A 7059-nucleotide genomic window follows, 5' to 3' on the forward strand; every position below is an offset into this window, starting at 1 on the left:
GTCAAGAAAAATCAAATGGAGGAGAATCAAGGTCCGATCAAGAGGAAGCTTCTACCTCCGGATCCAAAGGAAAAGATGTCACCCCTACACACAAAGGTATAAATATTTCAATTAAAAATAAAAATCATATAATATGTTTTGAGTGTAAGGAAAATGGACACTACAAGAGCAAGTGTCCCAACTTGGCTAAGAAGAAGGGCCAAGTGGCACAAAAGGGCAAGGTGAAGCCCAAGGAGACCATTCCCGGAACAAAGAAGAGCAAGGAGCATATCATATGCTTCTCTTGCGATCAAAAGGGGCATTACCGGAGTCAATGCCTCAAGGGGAAGAAGATGGTCAAGGCTCAAGGAGGCATTAGTCAAGGGGGAGCCTCCAAGGTAAAGAAGAAGGTAACATTTATTGAGCCTACTCCTTTACATTATGGTAAAAAGCATGATAGTTCTAATTTTTATCATTTTAATGCGATTTACCATAAGAATAGGAAGCATGAGGGCTTTAAGGAAAAGCATGTGGCCCTACATGCCAAAACTACCCAACCTAAGGTTAGGAAGGTAGATAGACACTTGGGCGGAAACACTAAGGAAAATAGACACATGCCCAAGATCAAAAATGCTCATGGACCAAAACCTAAGGATTTAATGATAGAAAATCAAGTCTTGAGGTCAAGACTTGACAAACTAGAAAAGACCCTAAAAAGGATGGAGAATATCCTTAAAGGGCAAAATGAGCAATATCTAGGGCTAGGAGCACAAAGGTCATCCAATGGCTATAGAGGTTTGGGATACAAACCCAAAGCTAAAAAGGATGTGCCTAGTCATCATAGGGTTCCATATAGCTATGGAACAAACCCTAAGTCTAGAGGTCAAGTCAAAGATACAAGGGAAGATATCCCTAGAAGTATCTTTGCAACCAAAGTGACTAAGACTTGTAAGAAGTCTAAGAAAGTCACTAACAAGGTCACAAGGGAGGCTATCCCTAGAGTTGACCTAGAAAATGTGACCAAGGCTTCTAAGAAGCCCAACAAGGTCACTAGGAAGGTATCTAGGGAAGTTATCCCTAGTGAGTACCTAGAGCATCCAAGGAGCACCAATAGGTGTTGGGTCCCTAGGAGCATCTTCTCTACCCCATAGATGGGTTAGAGAGTGTCAACTCCGATTAGAAGGGTAGTTAACCCAACTTTGAGGAAATTGACACTCAAGGAGCATTTTCAAGGTTTTAGTTAACCTTTGAAAATGAAATGGACCTATTGATTACTCATTGAAAGAGTAAAATGTGTCTAATGGTGAAAAATTGATTTTATCTTAAAATGACACAAATTGGGAAAACCTTGAGAAATACCAAGTTGGGATTTTGGTATTCTCTTGGAAATTTAAGGCAATCCGGGCCTTGATTTATGTAATTACTCTTGAGGAAAAATGGAATATGCCAACATTTGAGGATAAGCTTAATTTCAATTGGCATAAATTAATCAAGAGAATTAGAAATGCCCATTTAGGTTTTGGCACTCTCTTGAAGCACTTTGGGCAATCTAGGGTTTAAGTTTTAGGATTAGCTAAGATTAACGATACTTAGATAGGTAATCTAGGTATATTTTATTTATGCTAAACCTTGCCATGATTGTTTGCTCATAATATGCCATGACATCATATTTTATCTTATTTGTATTTTGCATTCATGACTTATCATGAAAAATATAAAAATACCATGTCATGCCATACATACATCATGTAGTTATAGGAATCTTTCTTTTGAAAGCTATTTTATTTTGATGTATGACATAACATTATCATGCATTATGTTTATTTCCTTAAAAATTAAGGACATATGGCATTAGTTAAACAAGTGGCATTTGTTTACAACAAGTGGAATAAACAAGTGACATTTGTTTAACAAGTAAATCAACAAGTAACATCCTTTGTGGATGTCTACCTCTCAAAATGCCTAGATAGATATGCATGATCCCTAGAATAGGGCAAAACCAAAATCTTACATCTCACAAAGACCTATAAGATGACTTGTATGTGTTTTAGGCACATTAGATACAAGTGAGATGTTAGGATGATGAACAAAACTCAAGATGTTGATTTAGTGCATTCTTTTGAGTTTTAAGTTCATCAAAACACATAGTTATGTGTTTTTCCATCATTGGGAAAGCTAATGTACAAGTCATGTGCATTATGCCCAAGGAACATGATGGGATATTGGTTTTGAACATGTTTTACAAATATTTTTGGAAACCTTTGGTGAAGGCTATATTTTGATAGTAATCCCCATTGAATAGTTAGACACAAACTTGAAGAAAACGCTAAAGTTTTTGCCAGTTTTCAAGTTTGTGTCAATCTTTGAAAATATAAAGTATTTTCATAGAAAGCTATTTTTCCATGATTAAGTATGCCTAAATAATGTCTACACGAAATTTCATGATTTTTGGATTTTGTAGAATTTTCTAGGGTTTCGTTGAGTGAAATGGAATTTCAGCAACTATCGAACTCGATCGATCCATGGATCGATTGGAGTTCTGAATCGATCCGTGGATCAGAAGGTAAATCTCGCGAGCAGAAGCTCGCTGGATCGATCAGTGGATCGATCCACACATACTAAATCGATCAGTGGATCGATTCGGTTGGTTCAATCGATTGGATCCCAACTCCAATCGATCCAAGTTGCTGATTTTGGCTGGGAAGGCCTGACTTCAGCATCTTTGAACCATGGTTAGTCTATGTAACCATTCCAAACCCTTAAAATACATTTGTATATATAAAAAGGGTGTTTTCGTGTTGAAAACAAGGATGGAATGGTTAAGGAAGACTTCATTGAAGTTTAGGTTGAGGTTTGTTTCAAATTGTGAACATTTGAACCTCAAAACTTCTAAATCTGGGTATCCTAAAGGTTTAGGGATTCCAAGTCATTGTTGGTGCAATGACAGAAGTTACCACCATGTCTTTAGGGGGAGGGACTCTTTAAAGGCATGAAAATTATTTTTCATGAACCTTGGAAGGTGGTTAACCTTCTTTAAAGAAAATGCTCATGGACGAGCTTTTGAACTTGAAATGGGGAGTGGATATCCTCATTATTTCAAGTGGGAACTCAAGATGTTAGAAAATGCTCAAGGTTGGGTATTTGTCTACATTGAGGAAGAAGTTAAGGATAAATGAAGGGTATGAGACCTTCATTATCATGTTGGTTCAACGAGTGAAGTTGTAACCAATGATGAGCAACTCTTCAGGGGGAGAGTTTTCAACAAATGGATTTGTTGAAGTGTGCCCAAAGAGGGGGCATAGGTTGATGTGTGCCAATAGGGGGAGAATGAAAGGACGTGTGAAAGGGAGTAAGTTAGGCTTTCATTATCTAAGAGGGAGTTTTCCCTCTTAGGGGGAGAATGAAAAGCTTAACTTATGCTTTCATTACCTAGTGGCATGAAGAATGAGGCTATGGGATTAGCCTAACTTACATGTGGCATTGTAAGTGTTATTGTGGTATTGTCAAACATCAAAAAGGGGGAGATTGTTGGTGCAACATCCCTCAGGTCAAGGTTTGTTAGGATCCTTTGTACGGCTAGAGAGGGGGGGTGTGAATAGCCGACCCCAAATTCTCGCGTTCTTCCTACAGTTAGGGTTAGTCGCAGCGGAAATACAAGGAAGAAACTAAGGAGAAGAAAAACAAACCGATGTAACGAGGTTCGGAGATGAACTCCTACTCCTCGGCGTGTCCGTAAGGTGGACGAAGCCTACCAATCCGTCGGTGGATGAGTCCCCGGAGAACCGGCTAATATATATACTCCTTCTGGGTGGAGAAACCTCGCCACAATCTTTCTTGCAACAGCAAGAATGGAGTACAGAAAAACAGCAAGAAATACAAACAATATGAATGTAAAACACCTTGCTTGCCTTCAACTGGTTTCCGTTGACGAAGCAGCAACTTCACGGAAGAACAGCAGCAGGAAGCTCACACGAAGCTTCACGAATCGGAGAGCTCAGCAAAGCTCAAGTGCGGCAAGAATCGAGGCAAGAATCAAGGAGAGGAAGAAGGAGGCTCGCGGCCCTCCTTTTATAACTGCGAAAGCGAAGAAAACACGGAAGAAATCTGGCTGCGGCGCGGCTAGTACTGATCGATGCGTGGACCGATCGGGCTCCATGGATCGGTCCACGGACCGATCCATTTCCTAACTTTGCTTCTCCCCGATCGGTCCATGGACCGATCAGAAGGTGGATCGTCCAACCGATCCCTTCCTTTCCTTCTCGCGTTGCTCGTCACGATCGGTCCACGGACCGATCGGACATCGATCGTGGACCGATCACTGCCTTCTTTCGCCTCTGTCTTCTTCGATCGGTCACGATCGATAACAGAGCTTGTTGTATCGATCGGTCACCGGACCGATCGAGAAAAGACATTGGATCGGTCGGTGACCGATCCAGTGGATTTTGCCCAAACCAAGTCCCAAGACTTCAAACCAATATCCGGTCAACCTTGACCTCTTGGTACTTCATCCCTAGCATCTGGTCACTCCCTTGACCTGCTAGCACTCCCCGCTAAGTGTCCGGTCAATCCCTTTGACCCACTTAGACTTTTCCACACCAGATGTCCGATCATCCCTGATCCATCTGGATTTTCCTCTTCGTGCCAAGTATCCGATCACTCCCTTGACCTACTTGGACTTTCCAACACCAGAAGTCCGATCATCCCTGATCCATCTGGATTTTCCCTTGCCTGGTTTCACTCACCAGGACTTTCCAACTGCCTAACATCCCAGTTAGGACTTTCCCACTGCCTGGCTTCACTCACCAGGACTTTCCACACTGCCTAACATCCCAGTTAGGACTTTCTCACTCACCTAGCTTCACTCACTAGGATTTTCACCTGGCTTCACTCACCGTGATTTCCCGAATGCCTGGCTTCACTCACCAGGACTTTCACCTTCACCTAGCTTCACTCACTAGGATTTTTCCCCGTGCCAAACTCCCTGTTTGGACTTTCCCCGTGCCAAGTCTCCATACTTGGACTTTTCGCGTGCCAAGCTCCCTGCTTGGACTTTTCCGTGCCAAGTCCCCATACTTGGACTTTTCCAGTGCCAAGTCTCCATGCTTGGACTTTTCCGTGCCAAGTCTCCATACTTGGACTTTTCCCGAATCAGGTCAACCAGGTCAACCTTGACCTACGGTTGCACCAATAATCTCCCAAACATCTATTCTTGTCCCACATCAAGAATAGAACTCTCTCACGAGTGTCAAACATCAACATGCAACTCAACTAGGTCAACCTTGACCTAAGGTTGCATCAACAATCTTCCCAAGTCAAACATCAAAATACAACTCGAGTCAAGTCAACTCGAGTCGGGTCAACCAGGTCAACCTTGACCTAAGGTTGCACCAACAATCTCCCCCTTTTTGATGTTTGACAAAACTATAATCAAGTTAGGTTAACCCGATAACCTAACTTAGGTTTTCCAACCATCTTCCAATGTCCAATGTTCTTTCCTTGAACATTCTCTGGACATTCTCCCCTTAGGTTAACCCGATAACCTAACTTGGGTTCTCCAATAATTCTCCCCCTTTTTGACACACATCAAAAGGTATTCCAATGTTCTTCCTCGAACATTCCTTGACATTCTTTCCCTAGCTTAGGTTAAACCGATAACCTAACTTGGGTTCTCTAATAATTCTCCAATGAACACTCTCCCCTTTTTGACACACATCAAAAAGAAAAAGGAGGGTATCAAGGTCAAGAGTTTCTTCCTAATGAAAGTCCCATACCTTTCATTGAAACTCTTATTTTCCCTTTGATACTAAGCTCAACAATCCACTTAATGATAATCCCATATCACTAATCCTTAAGGAGTAAAAACTCCCCCTAAAAGTCAACTCCCCTTGACTAATAGTTAAAACTCCCCCTAAAGGCCAACTCCCCCTTGACCATTGCACCAACAATGTCTTGGAGAGTTTCAAACCTTTATAAATCTAAAAACCAACTGTCAGCCGAAATTTCAGACATGCAGTCGAATTTCAGCACATTGGCACGCTATCAGACCTCACTGGATCGGTCACCAGACCGATCCACAGCACTCTGGATCGGTCCAGTGACCGATCCAGCCCTCCCTGGATCGGTCCAGCGACCGATCCACACACTGATCACAGGGATTTCTGATTTTTCCTCTCCCGAAATTCAGAAACCCCTAATAAATTTCAGAAAATTCGAAAAATTGTGAAATTTTGAGGATACATTCCTCATATCATACACTATCATGGAAAAATAATTTTCTATGAAAATAGTTTCCATTTTCAAATCTTGATACAAAGTTCAAAAACTTTGAAATAGTTCAAGTTTTAACTCAACTTTGTATCACAAAGTTCAATGATGAATGCTATCACTAGGAAAGCTTCATCAAGGTTTTTCAAATCAATTTTAAAATGCTTTTAAAACCATTTGAATTTAGGACCATAATCTTAGGGCTAGATGTACATGACTTGTACACAAGCTTTCCCTATGATCCTCAATTTCTTGAATTAGGCTCATCTAGGTACAAGAACTATGCACCTTGATCCTAACTCATGATCCTAATATCTCACACACATCTAAAGTGTATCAAACACATCCATGTCAATTTTGATGTGAGATATGGGTTTAGGTATCTTAGACTAAGGTCTCATGCATTCTCTAAACACCAATTTGATCTCAATATCAAATTATATGTTTGTCCTTAAATCAATTTCATTGATTATAATGCAAGAGATGATGACATGGCATATAATGATATGAAAACATGTGCCAATGTCATGATGTCATGGCATAAAGCTTGAAAACTTAAATAAAGCATGACATATAATAACCTAAGCATTATCATGACATTTCAAGTGATCATAACTTAAATATGATGTCATGACATGGCATATGGCAACCAATCATGGCAAGTTAGCACAAATAAAATACCTAAATCTCTATCTAAGTATCCTTAGCCTTAGCTAACTTAAAATCTAACCCTAGATTGCCCATATATCCCTAAGAGAAAACCAAAATCCCAATTATGGTATTTCTCTAGGTTTTCCTCAAATTGTGCCACTTAAG

This window comes from Zingiber officinale, chromosome 8B (genome assembly GCF_018446385.1).
Source record: "Zingiber officinale cultivar Zhangliang chromosome 8B, Zo_v1.1, whole genome shotgun sequence".
NCBI lineage: Eukaryota > Viridiplantae > Streptophyta > Magnoliopsida > Zingiberales > Zingiberaceae > Zingiber > Zingiber officinale.